Genomic DNA, 18,121 nt, shown 5'->3' with positions numbered 1-18,121 from the left:
CTAAAACCCCGGGTTAACCTGCCTTCATCAAGTAAGCCACTCCTATCCAGGTAATCCTGGCACGACCAGTCGAACGTTTGACAGTTACTCTCATTGAGACCATCAACTTGTCAAAGTTAAAATGATGATTGGTTAGTTGGAGGGCCATCTTAAAAGGCTTTGCCAAAATGTTTTAACTCAGTGGCCTGGCAGCCCATGAAAAGCCTCGATTTGGGCCTGGTAGCCCTCGAAAAGCCTCGACTACAGTTTTTTGTTTGCTTTTTTGCCAAGTTTTTGTTTTTTGTGAGGTCTACGTTAAATCGGAGTTTTTTAACTCGGCATGGCTTACGGATCTTCTGTTCAAGTAAACAATTAAAGGTAATCCGGCATCCTTCAAAACCGGTCTGGCTTTGATGCTTTGTCTCCAGCAATCGGCCAGCGTTCATCACAACCTGGTTCTATATCATATATATACCAACATGGTACGGTGGAGGTTGGGTTTTCACCCTTCTTCAAATCACGATTGGTAAACCGACAGCAATGTTTTATATTACAGGTATGATTTATTATTGCTGCAACCATAGTTGCTTACCAAGTTGGATATTTTGACCCGTCCGGTGGTAAACCGCCTGGACAAATTTTCCTTATGCAGACACAAGGATTGCATAATATTGTAAAAATACATAAGCCAGTACTGAAATTCTCATGACAAATCAACGCAAAGTGTATCCCAGTGCACGATGGCAACGGATCAAAGTATTTTTACTAGCCTATTACAAGGCGCTTGAAGGCCCAAAATTTGGTGTTTCTAGTAGAACAAGGTTTATCAAGCATCACTATGATGGCCGGATCAAGTTTCATTACCATGTTGATGCGATGTTGATGGGTCATCTGGCGTCGGCTCAGCTTCCTCCTCCCCACCTAGCGGTTGGAAGTTTGTAGTGGTCCAGTTAATCTGGGTTAAGGCCTGAAAGATAGCTTCTTCACTGATAAGTTCTGACAGATCAATGTCAGGGGCATAAGTATGCTTATGGTTTCCTGGAATAAGATTTTGCGCCTCCGGAATGACAGGGTTAATCCGTTTGTTGTTGGCATCATAATAAGACCGGTGGACCGTCAAGTTAGCATCTTCTGCCAGCTGACTCGCCAGAGGACGCATTTCCCTTGTCACTCTTTTAAGGGCTGCATCATCAAAATCTGCCCCGTTTTCTTGTGTGCTTGGAAAGCCTTTGGCAAGGTCAACCGGATCCAAGTCAGCTATCCACGCTTTGGCTCGGGTAAGTGCCAACAAAGCGCTAGCCCTGGCAGCAGATCGCTTCACCTCTTCTAGCTGTGCTAGCACCATGGATAGCCTTGCAAGAGTGTCCTTTATCAGTGTTGGGGCCGGATTGTCATAGGATGCTACGCAGATAACCCGTTGAGCACCGGTGTATAGTTGTTCAAGAAGAGTATATGCTGCTTTCAGCTTCATCCGTACATCTGAGCCCAGATGAGTAATGCGGCTACCTGCAATGGTTTAAGAATTTCATATTTCAACCGACACCTTGCAAGATTGATATTTCAGATACCTTGCCAGAAGTACTTACCAAATACTGCGGAGGTCATGGCATTCACTTGACGTTTCAACCCAGAAAGTTCTTCTGCCACCGGTTTAAGAGCAGATTCGGCATCTTCAGCCCGTTTCAGCAATGTGCCCTTCTCAGTGTCCCAATTGGCACGTTCCGTCTTGAATTCTTCCTTCAGCCATTCCATGGAAGTTAAAGCAACTTGAAGTTCATCTTTGGCTTTGGAAGATTCTTCTTGATGAGATTTGATACTCTCTTGAAGATCAGCAATCTGCATCCGTTGATGGTTTATGTCAGCCTGCCAAAATCAAGAGGAGCATTTCAATATTTTATCAAAAGTCCCAAGCATACAACTGGTTCTACACTTGGCACTTGGGGGCTAATGCGGATTGCTTCTTTCTTACTACTTATTCAAAGTCCCAAGGATTCATACAAGTTTCAATCCTGGCACTTGGGGGCTAATGCGGATTGCTTCTTTCTTACTACTTATTCAAAGTCCCAAGGATTCATACAAGTTTCAATCCTGGCACTTGGGGGCTAATGTGTATCTGTTCAAACTACTTAACAGTCAACAATGTGCAGTTTGGAAATTCGAAGTCCCGGTTTGTTTTTACAAGCTAAACCGACCCTTGGGGGCTACAGGATACAAGGCAGATAAAATACAATGATAAGGAGGAAAAGGTTTACCTCATAACGTTCCTTCATCAGATTTACCAAGTCAGCCTCATTGTCTCGGCTTGTATAAAGCCGGTTCAAGAATCCGAAATGAAGATCCTGGGCAGAAAGATTAGCATATTTTGACATATCAGTTTCCGTCTTCTTCTTACCCATTGAAATAAACTCATCCTTGGCGGTATGTTTTGCCAAGACAACTGGATCGCCCAGAGCAGTATAAGCAGTGCCAGTAATAATAACGTCATCGTCTTTGGCTGGGCTTGGCGGATTAGCACTTGACTTCAGTGGATCAGCAATCGGACTTGCAGGCATAGCATGTGGACTTGAGGTATTCTCATGTATGGCCGGATCAGCTTCCGGCGGATTAGCATTGATAGTTGGCTCTGGCGGGACAAAATCATCCATGCGATTATCAAGATTTTTATCAAGATCCTCAGGAGCTTTCTCTGGTTCAACTTCACCGGTAGGGGCACTGGTCTTGGCCTTCTTACTCAAACGAGCTTGAGCACTAATATTAAAACAAAGATTAGCATGGTCAACTAAGTTATGAAAGAGAAGGGAAGACTACATACTTACCCAGGGACGGTTTTCAGTAGAGGCAGTTGAGTGGTTGATGAACCGCCAGACGAATTAGAAGATGCCTGATAATTTGAATCAGATGAATTGAGAGGGCATCGGAAGAAACCTTTCAAAAGATAACGTTTTTCAGGAGAACAAGCAACCTCTGGACGACGTTTCCGGTTTGGAGTATGAGGTAAACCGGAAGAAGTGACCTGTTGACCACTGTGCCGGGTTGTGCGACGCCCTTCGGTTTTCTGTGTCTTCAAAGAAAGTTTTTGATCCAAATGAGCAACAGGGTGAGAGCATTTCACTTTTCGAACTGCACGGCGAAATCGCTGAACCGACACAAGTTCTGAGTCAGAAGAAAGACAAATTACCTCAACATGATCTGCGTGGCTGGCCTCTGCATCATCCTGGGAGTAATCATTATCAGTAAAATATATGGATAGAAGTCAAGGGAGTCAAACTTTACCTCTTCAGCCGAGTCATCGACATCTTCTGTCGGTTCCGAAGACTCAACAGTTTTCTTTTTGGCAGCTTTCTTGATGACCTTGGTCTTACCACGAGGAGCCTAAGCTACTTTGTCTTGAGATTTCCTTTTCCAAAAGGAGCTACTGGCCTATGGGATTGCACAAAAGGATTATTATAGTAGTGTCAAAGCGGAGAAGGACCAGGAAAAGTACAAGGTTAAAATCTTTACCGCTGGCAGTTTGTTGGAGGCGTAAAAAGGACGCAGACCAATTTCAGTACATACGGTGAGCGGTTCGTCAAGTAATTTCTTTACACTTTCACTGACTTCATCATCAGTCCGTTCTATTTCATTAAACCGTCGTGGATCATTGGTGTTGCCGGTATATTCAAACATCAATCCGGGCCGGCGGCTTAAAGGAAGAATACACCATGAAATCCAGCAACGAATGAGACCAACACCAGTTAAACCGTTGGCAAGGAGAGCCCGGTGTTTGGCGAGTTGAGGTGCATAGGCTTGTCGATCTTTGGCAGGAATCTCTGAGGTAAAGGGTGATTATTGCTGAGCTGGTGCGGACGGTAGCCCGACAAGGGATTCTCTTCAGCAGGGGCAGTATTCTGACAGTAGAACCAGGTTTGGTTCCAGTCTTTTGGATGGCTGTGAAGTTTGGCATGAGGAAAATCAACCTCTTTCCTCTTTTGGATTGACACACCGCCAAGTTCAGTATTAGGTCCATCAGAAAATTCCGTCCGGCGGTTTAAGTGAAAGAGATCTAGAAAGAGGTCGATAGTTGGTTCTTCTTGCAGATAAACCTCACAGAATACTTGGAAATTGCATATGTTGGACACAGAATTTGGTCCAATATCTTGAGGATGAAGTTGGAGCCTGGCAAGAACGTCCCGGAAAAACCTTGATCAGGGAGGACTGAAACCTCGAGCTAAATGTTGCAAGAATACAATCACTTCTCCATCTTGAGGTTCAGGGGGGCACTCAGGGCCAGGAACTCGCCAATGGAGGATATTTTTTGAAGCTAAAGCGCCAGTGGTGACATATTCATTGATTTGCGTTTCTGTGATCCGAGACAGAACCCAGTTGCAAGCAGCAAATTGCCTCGTCATCTTACAAAGTCTGTAAAAGGAAAATGGACGGTTTACGATTGGCGGTTCGTATGTGTTTGTCAAATATTAAACCAGCAATTCAAGGTATACGTATGAAGTAAACCGGGCATGCCTGTTCAAAGTCTAGATGGCGGTTTAAGAGAGGGCTAATGACATACGACGGATTATCAACACTAAAGGATAAACCGCCCTTTGGAGGCAGAACCCTGAACTGAAAATTTGTTAAGTGTTGTGGAAACAAGTTTCATAAGAAGGTGATATAATTTTGGATCTACCGTTGTTCAAGTGACAAAATTTTCTGAGTTGTACAATGGTGCTAAACAGAACAAAGAAGATTCAGATAAGGATTTACACAGGAGCAGTAAGATGCTGTAGTATGGCAGATTAAAAGCTATAGATCCGGCTGCAAGTGGAAATTATCAGGTTTATCTAGATTTAGTATGATACTCAAGGAAAAGCAGAGGAAGGGCTGATGAACACTGACGAACACCGAAGAAGCTTCGAAACCCTAATATAGATTCAACACACAACAGAAAGGAGTATGTACCAGGGACACGCTGCGGCGGAGTATCTTCAGAGATCTGGTACGAACAGGGTGATGCAGCGGCCTAGTTGGTGCGGACTGGAAGATCAACAACGACGGCGGCGACGATACTTGAGGCCTTCGGGTCGCGAGGAAGAAGACGATGCGGTTTGGAAATGGGGGAAATGGAAGGTGCCCCAGTCTTATTTATAAGGAAGTGGGATAAAACAGCAGGCGCGAAAATCGAGGAGTCGGAAGCGGCAAAAGAGGATGCAGCTGTCGCCTCGATTTTCAGGAAACTAATTAAAGAGAAGGGAATCTTTATAAAACTTTTTATACAGGGATGATGTCACAATGATTTACTACAGTAACAGAAGATGACGTCATGGCGATTCACCAAAGTCCACAGGGAGACAATATGGCGGTTTACGAGAATTGCCAGAAATTCAAGGATTGAAGACTGACATGAACAGGTTCAAATCAATCTGGGGCCTAATGTTGTGGATATAACTACTAAGGGTAAACCGCCCAGGAGGGGCCGGTTCACCTTCACCTATACTGAAGCCCAAGGGAACCCAGAAGATGGCGCTTTACGGATGAGGCGTAGAGGCCCGGAGCCCGCAGGCGATTTAGGGCCCATGATAGTAAACCGCCATGATTGTATAAACTTGCATTGTAAGATAGGAAAGAAGAGACCGAGGCGGACACTTGTATGAGCCAGCCTCGGGACTCTGTAAACCGGCCGGGGTCCTCCTGAGTATATAAAGGGGTGACCCGGTGGTGGTTTAGGGACAGAAAAAACAACAACTCGAAGCCAGACAAAGAGGATTCGCTCCCTAGTCTTCGAAACCCCAGCAATACCAATCACAACTAGACGTAGCTTTTACCTTCATCGAAGGGGCTGAACTAGTATAAAACTCTCGTGTCCCCTTGTCCGGTTTAACCCCTTCAAGCTAACCCGTAGTGATGGCTCCACGACTAAGTCCTTTCATGAGGACATCTGCCGTGACAATTCCACGACAGGTTCAGTTAACAGCCATCGATCAATCGCTCGGGTTCAGTAACGCATTGCCTGTAGTGCAATCGCTCGGGTTCAGTTAGAGCCCAACGCCTCGCTCGGGTTCAGTTAGAGCCAACGCCTCGCACACACGCGCGTATGTGTACGAGAGAAACGCGCATCGCTCGGCCCCCGCTCCCCGAAATTTTCCTCCCCCTCGCTTCTACCACGGTTTTTTCCGTCATGGACGGCCCAAAGAATGTCATGCAGCTGCGTCTCCGGCCCGCCTAGGACGAAAAGCCCATTTTCTGTCATGATTTTTTGTCATAGAAGTAGGAGCCCACCACATCTATGATGATACCTGGTTTTGTCACAATTATCGTCATAGAAGTATCATATGTATGACAGAATTTTTTTTCGTTCGGCCCAAAATGTCACGGATGTGTCTTTTTTTGTAGTGAAGAACCGAACCCTCCTTACCACTGAAGTGCTGGACACTCCGCCGGACTCTAAGTCTGAACTCTCAAGGGCCGTGTCAAGCGGGCACCGCCCGGAGGCTCCAACTTGGGACAGCCCCACAGACTCTCGTTTCTCTGTCCAACCTTAGCTTTTAAACGAGGCTCTGGACTTAATGCGATCCCTCGCCATTGCAGAGGAATCGTTTCCGAACTACGCCCAGCCCGGACTAGGGGCGGAGAGCGGGGAATTTTATATCCCACCCACCACCCACTTCATAGCCACTGTCGAAGTTCTAACCGACATGCTGGACCATGCCTCCAACGACATCGACGGTATGGACGACGATGCCGGAGATGAATAAGGCCAAAACCCTTTGTTTACCGGACAATGGACGGCCACCTCCACATACGACGTGTACATGGTGGACACACCCAAAGAGGATGATGACGACGGCAAGAAGGATCCGGTTGAGGACAAGCCTGCCGAAGCCCCTCCAAAGCATTGACGTCAGCGGTGCCGCTCAAAATCACATTGCGACAAAGACGACAATAACGGCGCCGAAGACAATAATACTCCGGAGAACGCCGAAGCCCCTGAAGCCCCTATAGAGCCAACATCCGAACATGATGATTGGAAGGATGGGCAAGTAAACCCCGAAAATCCTATCGAGAACGAGGACTCGGAAGACAGTAACTACCTACCAAACTCCAAGTGGATACGAGCCTCGGCAACAAAGATTTTATCATGCTGGAGGAACCCCTCGAACAAAAGCGCTTTAAGCGCCGGCTAATCGCCACTGCAAGAATCCTAAAAAAGAAGCAGCAACAACGTCAGGCTGATTAGGATTTTCTCAATGACAGATGGACTAACGTCCTGGTAGCCGAGGAATACGTCCTCGAATGCCCAACAAAGATCTACCTAAAGCGCAAGCTGCTACCCCAATTTGACGATGAGGCACTGGAGCCCATACCGCCAACACGTGATGCTGCTGACAGACCTGACCGACCACCGCGTGGCCGGGACAGAGAGGCAATTCAAGCCGAGCACCAGCCCGCACCACCTTGCCATAAAAGCAGGGGAACAACGGCTCTAGAATACACATATGACCTACGACATGACCTGGACAATAGAGCCAGCCAAACCAAATCAATATATGGATCAAGGGGATGTGCCCCAGCGTGAGAGGACGGTCGTCAGGCCAGGCGCGACAAGCACAACCTCACTCAGGCCGAAAATCACATACGGACTTCATCCGGACTGCGTCGCGACATTGCCCGATACAGAGGAGCTGCACACCCTCTATGCTTCACCGATGAGGTAATGGAGCACCAGTTCCTAGAAGGGTTGAAACCTGTGAACATCGACTCATACGATGACACGACGGATCCCTCAGTCTGATTGAAGATTTTCTTCTCCACATACACATGGCTCGCGGTGACGACCTACATGCCATCAAATATCTCCCCTTGAAACTTAAGGAACCACCACGGCACTGGTTAAACAGCCTGCCAGAAAATTCTATTGGCAGCTGGGAAGATTTGGAAGATGCCTTTAGAGACAACTTCAAAGGTACCTATGTACGGCCCCCGGACGCCGATGACCTCAGTCACTTAGTCCAACAGCCCGGAGAGTCAGCCAGAAAATTTTGGACCAGGTTCTTAATTAAAAAGAACCAGATTGTCGACTTCCCAGACGCTGAAGCCCTAACGGCCTTTAAACACAGCATCTGCGATGAATGGCTCGCCCGACACCTTGGCCAAGAGAAGCCAAAGTCCATGGCAGCCCTTACAGCACTCATGACCCATTTTTGCATGGGAGAGGATAGCTGGTTAGCCCGTAACAACAACGGTGCCAGCGACCCTGGTACTTCCGAAACCAGAAATGGCAATGGCAGGCCCTGATGCAACAAACACAAGCATCGAAGCAACAATAGCAATATCGAAGACACGACGGTCAACGCCATATTCAGTGGCTCCAAATCCGGTCAGCGGAAGAAGACATTTAAAAGAAATAAAGATGGCTCATCTAGCCTGGACCGACTACTAGATCGACCCTGCCAGATTCACGGCACCCCGACAAGCCTGCCAACCATACTAACAGAAGTTGTTAGGTCTTCAAACATGCTGGTAAGCTGAACATCGAACATAAGGAGAAGGGGTCGCCCAGCGAGGAGGACGACGAGGAGCCTCACCCACCGAATACAGGGGGACAAAAGAAATTCCCCCCGAGGTCAAAATGGTGAACATGATATACGTGAAGGAAATATGCCCTAGAGGCAATAATAAAGTTGTTATTTATATTTCCTTATATCATGATAAATATTTATTATTTATGCTAGAATTGTATTAACCGAAAACTTAGTACATGTGTCAATACATAGACAAACAAAGTGTCCCTAGTATGCCTCTACTAGACTAGCTCGTTAATCAAAGATGGTTAAGTTTCCTAGCCATAGACATGTCTTTTCATTTGTTGAATGGGATCACATCATTAGAGAATGATGTGATGGACAAGACCCATCCGTTAGCTTAGCACTATGATCGTTTAGTTTATTGCTATTGCTTTCTTCAAGACTTATACATGTTCCTATAACTATGAGATTATGCAACTCCCGAATACCAGAGGAACACTTAGTGTGCTATCAAACGTCATAACATAACTAGGTGATTATAAAGATGCTCTACAGGTGTCCCCGATGGTGTTTGTTGAGTTGGCATAGATCGAGATTAGGATTTGTCACTCCGTGTTTCGGAGAGGTATCTCTGGGACCTCTCGGTAATGCTAATCACTATAAGCCTTGCAAGCAAAGTGACTAATGAGTTAGTTGCGGGATGATGCATTACAGAACGAGTAAAGAGACTTGCCGGTAACGAGATTGAACTAGGTATGATGATACTGACGACCGAATCTCAGGCAAGTAACATACCGATGACAAAGGGAGCAACGTATGTTGTTATGCGGTTTGACCGATAAAGATCTTCATAGAATATGTAGGAACCAATATGAGCATCCAGGTTACGCTATTGGTTATTGACCGGAGATGTGTCTCGGCCATGTCTACATAGTTCTCGAACCCGTAGGGTCTGCACGCTTAACGTTCGATGATGATTTGTATTATGAGTCATGTGATTTGTTGTACCGAAGGTTGTTCGGAGTCCCGGATGAGATCAGGACATGACGAGGAGTCTTGAAATGGTTGATACATAAAGATTGATATATTGGAAGGTTACATTCGGACACCGGAAGTATTTCGGGTGGTTTCGGATAAAACTGGAGTGCCGGAGGGGTTACCGGAACCCCCCGGGGAAGTAATGGGCCTTAGTGGGCCTTATGGGAGAGAGAGGGCAGCAGCCAGGAGGTAGCGCACCCCCTCCAAGGGGAGTCCGAATAGGACTAGGGGAGGGGGCGTGGCCCCTCTTTCCCTCTCCCTCTCCCTCTCCTTCCTTCTTCTCCTACTTGGACTAGGAAAGGGGGGACCGATTCCTACTTGGAATCCCCTCTTGGGCGCGCCCCCTTAGGGCCGGCCGGCCTCCTCCTCCCCTCCTTTATATACGGGGGAGGGGGGCACCCCATAGACAAACAAGTTGATCTTTAGCCGTGTGCGGTGCCCCCCTCCATAGTTTTACACCTTGGTTATATTGTCGTAGTGCTTAGGCGAAGCCCTGTGTCGGTAACTTCATCATCACCGTCAACACGCCGTCGTGCTGACGGAACTCACCCTCAGCCTCAGCTGGATCAAGAGTACGAGGGACGTCACCGAACTGAATGTGTGCAGATCGCGAAGGTGCCGTGCGTTTAATACTTGATCGGTTGGATAGCGAAGACGCTCGACTACATCAACCATGTTACTAAACACTTCCGCTTTCAGTCTACGAGGGTACGTATGTAGACACACTCTCCCCCTCTCGTTTCTATGCATCTCCTAGATAGATCTTGCATGATAGTAGGATTTTTTTGAAATACCGCGTTCCCTAATAGTGGCATCCGAGCCAGGTCTATGCGTAGATGTTATATGCACAAGTAGAACACAAAGAGTTGTGGGCGATAATAGTCATACTTCTTACCAGCATGTCATACTTTGATTCGGCGGTATTGTTGGATGAAGTGGCCTAGACCGACATTACATGACCGCATTCATGAGACTGGTTCTACCGATGTGCTTTGCACACAGGTGGCTAGTGGGTGTCCGTTTCTCCAGCTTTAGTTGAATCGAGTTTGACTACGCTCGGTCCTTGTTGAAGGTTAAAACAACACACTTGACGAAAAATCGTTGCGGTTTTGATGCGTAGTTAAGAACGGTTCTTGCTAGAAGCCCGTAGCAGCCACGTAAAACTTGCAACAACAAAGTAGAGGACGTCTAACTTGTTTTTGCGGGGATTGCTGTGATGTGATATGGTCAAGGCGTGATGATATATAAATTTTTGTATGAGATGATCATGTTTTGTAACAGTTATCGGCAACTGGCAGGAGCCATATGGTTGTCACTTTATTGTATTAAATGAAATCGCCATGTAATTGCTTTACTTTTCCACTAAGTGGTAGCAATAGTCGTAGAAGCAATAGTTGGCGAGACGACAATGATGCTACGATGTGATATGGTGATCATGACGGTGCTTTGGAGATGGAGATCAAAGGCACAAGATGATGATGGCCATATCATATCACTTATATTGATTGCATGTGATGTTTATCCTTTATGCATCTTATTTTGACTAGTATGGCGGTAGCATTATAAGATGATCTCTCACTAAATTTCAAGGTATAAGTGTTCTCCCTGAGTATGCACCGTTGCTACAGTTCGTCATGCCGAGACACCACATGATGGTCGGGTGTGGTAAGCTCTATGTTCACATACAACGGGTGAAAGCCATTTTTGCACAAGCAGAATACTCAGGTTAAACTTGACGAGCCTAGCATATGCAGATATGGCCTCGGAACACTGAGACCGAAAGGTCAAGCGTGAATCATATAGAAAATATGATCAACATAGTGATGTTCACCATTGAAAACTACTCCATCTCACGTGATGATCGGACATGGTTTAGTTGATATGGATCACATGATCACTTAGATGATTAGAGGGATGTATATCTAAGTGAGAGTTTTTTAGTAATATGATTAATTGAACTTTAATTTATCATGAACTTAGTACCTGATAGTATTTTGCATGTCTATGATGTTGTAGATAAATGGCCCATGCTACTGTTCCTTTGAATTTTAATGCGTTCCTAGAGAAAGCTAAGTTGAAAGATGATGGTAGCAACTACACGGACCGGTCCCGTAACTTGAGGATTATCCTCATTGCTGCACAGAAGAATTACGTCCTGGAGGCACCGCTAGGTGCAAAGCCCGTTGCAGGAGCAACACCAGATGTTATGAACGTCTGGCAGAGCAAAGTTGATGACTACTCGATAGTTTAGTGTGCCATGCTTTACGGCTTAGAATTGGGACTTCAACGATGTTTTGAGTGTCATGGAGCATATGAGATGTTCCAGGAGTTGAAGTTAATATTTCAAGCAAATGCCTGAATTGAGAGATATGAAGTCTCCAATAAGTTCTATAGCTGCAAGATGGAGAATAGTTCCGTCAGTGAACATATACTCAGAATGTCTAGGTACCACCACCACTTGACTCATCTAGGAATTAATATTCCTGATGATAGTGTCATTGACAGAGTTCTTCAATCACTTCCACCAAGCTACAAAAGCTTCATGATGAACTATAATATGCAAGGGATGGATAAGACAACTCCCGAGCTCTTCGCAATGCTAAAGGTTGCGGAGGTAGGAATCAAGAAGGAGCGTCAAGTGTTGATGGTCAAAAAGACCACTAGTTTCAAGAAGAAGGGCAAAGGGAAGAAGGGGAACTTCAAGAAGAACAGCAAGCAAGTTGTTGCTCAAGTGAAGAAGCCCAAGTTTGGATCTAAGCCTGAGACTGAGTGCTTCTACTGCAAAGGGACTGGTCACTGGAAGCGGAACTGCCCCAAGTATTTGGCGGATAAGAAGGATGGCAAAGTGAAAGGTATATTTGATATACGTGTTATTGATGTATACCTTACTAATGCTCGTAGTAGCGCATGGGTATCTGATACTAGTTCTGTTGCTCATATTTGCAACTCGAAATAGGAGCTACAGATTAAACGAAGATTGGCTAAGGACGAGGCGACAATGCGCGTGGGAAATGGTTCCAAAGTCGGTGTGATCGCGGTCGGCATGCTACCTCTATATCTACCTTTGGGATTAGTTTTAGGCCTAAAAAATGGTTATTTGGTGCCAGCGTTAAGCATGAACATTATATCTGGATCTTGTTTGATGCGAGACGGTTATTCATTTAAATCAGAGAATAATGGTTATTCTATTTATATGAGTAATATCTTTTTTGGTCATGCACCCTTGATGAATGGTCTATTTTTATTGAATCTCGATAGTAGTGATACACATATTCATAGTATTGAAGCCAAAAGATATATGTTTAATAACAATAGTGCAACTTATTTGTGGCACTGTCGTTTAGGTCATATTAGTGTAAAGCGCATGAAGAAACTCCATGCTGATGGGCTTTTGGAATCACTTGATACTTGCGAACCATGCCTCATGGGTAAGATGACTAAGACTTCGTTCTCTAGAACAATGGAGCGAGTAATAGACTTATTGGAAATAATACATACTGATGTATGCGGTCCAATGAGTGTTGATGCTTGATACGTCTCCAGCGTATCTATAATTTTTGATTGTTCCATGTTATTATATTATCAACCTTGGATGTTTTATATGCATTTATATGCTATTTTATATGACTTTTGGGACTAACCTATTAACCCAGAGCCCAGTGCCAGTTTCTGTTTTTTCCTTGTTTTAGAGTATCGCAGAAAAGGAAAATCAAACGGAGTCCAATTGACCTGAAACTTCACAGAACTTATTTTTGGACCAGAAAAGCCCACGGAGTATCGGAGTTGGACCAGGAGAGTCCCGGGCTGCCCACGAGGGTGGGGGGCGTGCCCCCTGCCTCGTGGACTGCCCGGAGGTCCACCGACGTACTTCTTCCTCCCATATATTCCCATATACCCTAAGAACTTCGGGGAGTAGAATAGATCGGGAGTTCCGCCGCTAGAAGCCTCCGTAGCCACCGAAAACCAATCTAGACCCGTTCCGGCACCCTGTCGGAGGGGGGGGGATCCCTCTCCGGTGGCCATCTTCATCATCCTGGTGCTCTCCGTGACGAGGAGCGAGTAGTTCTCCATCGGGGCTGAGGGTATGTACCAGTAGCTATGTGTTTGATCTCTCTCTCTCGTGTTCTTGAGGTGGTACGATCTTGATGTATCACGAGCTTTGCTATTATAGTTGGATCTTATGATGTTTCTCCCCCTCTACTCTCTTGTAATGGATTGAGTTTTCCCTTTCAAGTTATCTTATCGGATTGAGTCTTTAAGGATTTGAGAACACTTGATGTATGTCTTGCGTGGGATACCCGTGGTGACAATGGGGTATTCTATTGATCCACTTGATGTATGTTTTGGTGATCAACTTGCGGGATCCACCCATGAACCTATGCATAGGGGTTGGCACATGTTTTCGTCTTGACTCTCCGGTAGAAACTTTGGGGCACTCTTTGAGGTTCTATGTGTTGGTTGAATAGATGAATCTGAGATTGTGTGATGCATATCGTAGAATCATACCCACGGATACTTGAGGTGACATTGGAGTATCTAGGTGACATTAGGGTTTTGGTTGATTTGTGTCTTAAGGTGTTATTCTAGTACGAACTCTAGGGCTGTTTGTGACACTTATAGGAATAGCCCAACGGATTGATTGGAAAGAATAACTTTGAGGTGGTTTCGTACCCTACCATAATCTCTTCATTTGTTCTCCGCTATTAGTGACTTTGGAGTGACTCTTTGTTGCATGTTGAGGGATAGTTATATGATCCAGTTATGTTATTATTGTTGAGAGGACTTGCACTAGTGAAAGTATGAACCCTAGGCCTTGTTTCAACGCATTGCAATACCGTTTACGCTCACTTTTATCATTAGTTACCTTGCTGTTTTTATATTTTCAGATTACAAAAACCTTTATCTACTATCCATATTGCACTTGTATCACCATCTCTTCGCCGAACTAGTGCACCTATACAATTTACCATTGTATTGGGTGTGTTGGGGACACAAGAGACTCTTTGTTATTTAGTTGCAGGGTTGCTTGAGAGAGACCATCTTCATCCTACGCCTCCTACGGATTGATAAACCTTAGGTCATCCACTTGAGGGAAATTTGCTACTGTCCTACAAACCTCTGCACTTGGAGACCCAACAATGTCTACAAGAAGAAGGTTGTGTAGTAGACATCAAGCTCTTTTATGGCGCCGTTGCCGGGGAGGTGAGTGCTTGAAGGTATATCTTTATATCTTGCAATCGAGTCTTTTAGTTTCTTGTTTTATCACTAGTTTAGTTTATAAAAGAAAATTACAAAAAAATGGAAGTTTGCCTCATACGCTTCATCTTTTTAATATCTTTCGTGAGTATGATGGAAAGGAAAATTGTGCCAAAGTGTTAGAAGAAGAATGCATTAAAATGTTTGGCACTAAATCTTTGAATGATGAGCATGATTGTAATGTTGTTAGTATGAACTCCTTGAATATCCATAGTACTAATGACGATTGCACTAGTTACGATGAAAATGTCTCCTATAAACATGCCAATTTTTGTGGAGTGCATTGGGTTTGCAAGTACACACCAAATAGGGAAGATAGATATTGCAAGAGGCATAAGCATTTAGAAACTAAATTGTTGCAAGAAAGGCTAGATGTTTGTGCTGAAAGATTCAATATTTATCGCCATCCTTGTGAACTTTGCAATGAACATGATCATTTAAAGCTCCAATGCTATTTGTTTCATGATCAAGTCGTGTCCAAAAATTGTGATAACTTGATTACCCTTGAGCATCATAAAGATCTTAGTCTTCTTTTGGGTTATGAAGAAATGAAACATATAACTGAGGGTATTCCAAAATTTAATCTCGATAAATTTCTTGATTTTGATCTAGAGGAAATTTATATGTATTTTGCGGTGAATTGCATTGAAAACCCTTATATTGCCAATTACATAAAGAAAAGAAAACAAATAGAAGATGAAGAGAATACTAATGAAAGGGAAGAGACTTCCCAATATCCTCCTATTATTTCTTATGATGAATCAGGTAACGAGGAGGAGCCTTCTATTCAACCAATCTCATTAATAAGGAGCTCCAAAAAGAGGATTGAACCCACACATGATGTGGTGAAGAAGAAGAAAATAAAAAGGAAGAGAGGTAAAAAGATATCTCTTCCAAATAATGCTGCTCCTATTACTGTTGTGCCTCATGAAAATATAATTGTGGAAGATGATGCACTTGATGATGATCTCGTTATGCCTATTGCTTGTTGTGATGATTATGATTGAGAAGATAATGATACTTCTTATGATCTTGAAAATCTTTTTGGCACTTGCTTGGAAGAATATGATAATTGCTATACTATTGGTGCTATCTATACTATTAATGATGAGGGCTTTTATGCTTATGATATGAAAAGGCCCAAGCTTGGGGATGCTATGTTTGATGAAGATGATGTTTTGAGAATATATTTGCTGCAATTAATGTTTGTCCCAAGCTTGGGGATGCTATGTTTAATGAAGTTGATATTTTTAGTCTCCCAAGTTTTGATATGCAAATTTATAATGATGATAGCATGCCTCCTACTTATGATGATTATATTGATGAAAGTGGGTTTGGAAGAGTGTCAACTTTAGGAAGTAATGATCCCACTATTTTTAAGGATGTTGAATCTTATTATGATAATTATGAAAGTGGATTTGGAGAGGTCATTGATAACCCACAAGTATAGGGGATCGCAATAGTTTTCGAGGGTAGAGTATTCAACCCAAATTTATTGATTCGACACAAGGGGAACCAAAGAATATTCTCAAGTTTTAGCAACTGAGTTGTTAATTCAACCACACCTGGAAACTTAGTATCTGCAGCAAAGTATTTAGTAGCAAAGTAATATGATAGTAGTGGTAACGGTAGCAAAAGATAACAGTAGTAAAAGTAATGTTTTTGGTATTTTGTAGTGGTGATAGCAATAGCAATGGGCAAGTAAATAAGCGAAGAACAATATATGGAAAGCTCGTAGGCAATGGATCAGTGATGGAGAATTATGCCGGATGTGGTTCATCATGTAATAGTCATAACCTAGGGTGACACAGAACTAGCTCCAGTTCATTGATATGATGTAGGCATGTATTCCGATCATAGTCATACGCGCTTATGGAAAAGAACTTGCATGACATCTTTTGTCCTACCCTCCCGTGGCAGCGGGGTCCTTACGGAAACTAAGGGATATTAAGGCCTCCTTTTAATAGAGTACTGGAACAAAGCATTAACACATAGTGAATACATGAACTCCTCAAACTATGGTCATCACCGGTAAGTATCCCGATTATTGTCACTTCGGGGTTAATGGATCATAACACATAATAGGTGACTATAGACTTGCAAGATAGGATCAAGAACTCTCATATATTGATGAAAACATAATAGGTTCAGATCTGAAATCATGGCACTCGGGCCCTAGTGACAAGCATTAAGCATAGCAAAGTCATAGTAACATCAATCTCAGAACATAGTGGATACTAGGGATCAAACCCTAACAAAACTAACTCGATTACATAATAGATCTCATCCAACCCATCACCATCCAGCAAGCCTATGATGGAATTACTCACGCACGGTGGTGAGCATCATGAAATTGGTGATGGAGGATGGTTGATGATGACGATGGCGACGGATTCCCCACTCCAGAGCCCCAAACAAACTCCAGATCAGCCCTCCCGAGAGGTTTTAGGGCTTGGCGGCGGCTCCGTATCGTAAAACGTGATGAATTCTTCTCTTTGATTTTTCTCTCCCCGAAACACAATATATAGAGTTCGAGTTGGAGTCGGAGGAGCTCCAGGGGGCCCACAAGGTAGGGGGCGCGCCCTAGGGGGGCAGGCGCCCCCACCCTCGTGGACAGGTGGTGGGCCCCCTGGCCTTCATCGTTTGTAGGTATTTTTCATATTTTCTGAAAAGTTGCTCCGTGAAGTTTCAGGTCATTCCGAGAACGTTTGTTTCTGCACATAAATAACACCATGGTAATTCTGCTAAAAACAGCGTCAGTCTGGGTTAGGTCCATTCAAATCATGCAAGTTAGAGTCCAAAACAAGGGCAAAAGTGTTTGGAAAAGTAGATACGACGGAGACGTATCAGTCATGACTTTATTTAGTGATGATTCCACTATCTTGGAAGAGGTTTCAGTCGATTATGATGAGAACAAAGTTGCTACTTATGATAATTATTGTGATGATACATATGCTATAAAAAGTAGTGATGATTATATTTATAAAACTTGTCATGATTATTGTCATGGTTTTGTCACGGCAGATGTCCTAGAGAAAGGACTTAGTCGTGGAGCCATTGCGACGGGTTAGCTTGAAGGGGTTAAAGCGGACACAGGGACACAAGAGAGTTTATACTAGTTCGGCCCATTCGATGAAGGTAAAAGCCTACGTCTAGTTGTGATGGAATTGATGGGGTTTCGATGACCAGGGAGCAAACAAGCTTCACCTATGTCTCGAGTTGTTGTCTGTCGTCCTTGAACCGCCGCCGGGTCGTTCCCTTATATACACGGGTGACGCCCGTCGGTTCACAGAGTCCCAATACCGGCTCATAGATGTGTCCGGTTTGGACTCTACTTATTCCTAACTTAC

This window comes from Triticum dicoccoides, chromosome 3A, assembly GCF_002162155.2.
Source record: "Triticum dicoccoides isolate Atlit2015 ecotype Zavitan chromosome 3A, WEW_v2.0, whole genome shotgun sequence".
Lineage (NCBI taxonomy): Eukaryota > Viridiplantae > Streptophyta > Magnoliopsida > Poales > Poaceae > Triticum > Triticum dicoccoides.
Note: the sequence above shows the minus strand (reverse complement) of the source record.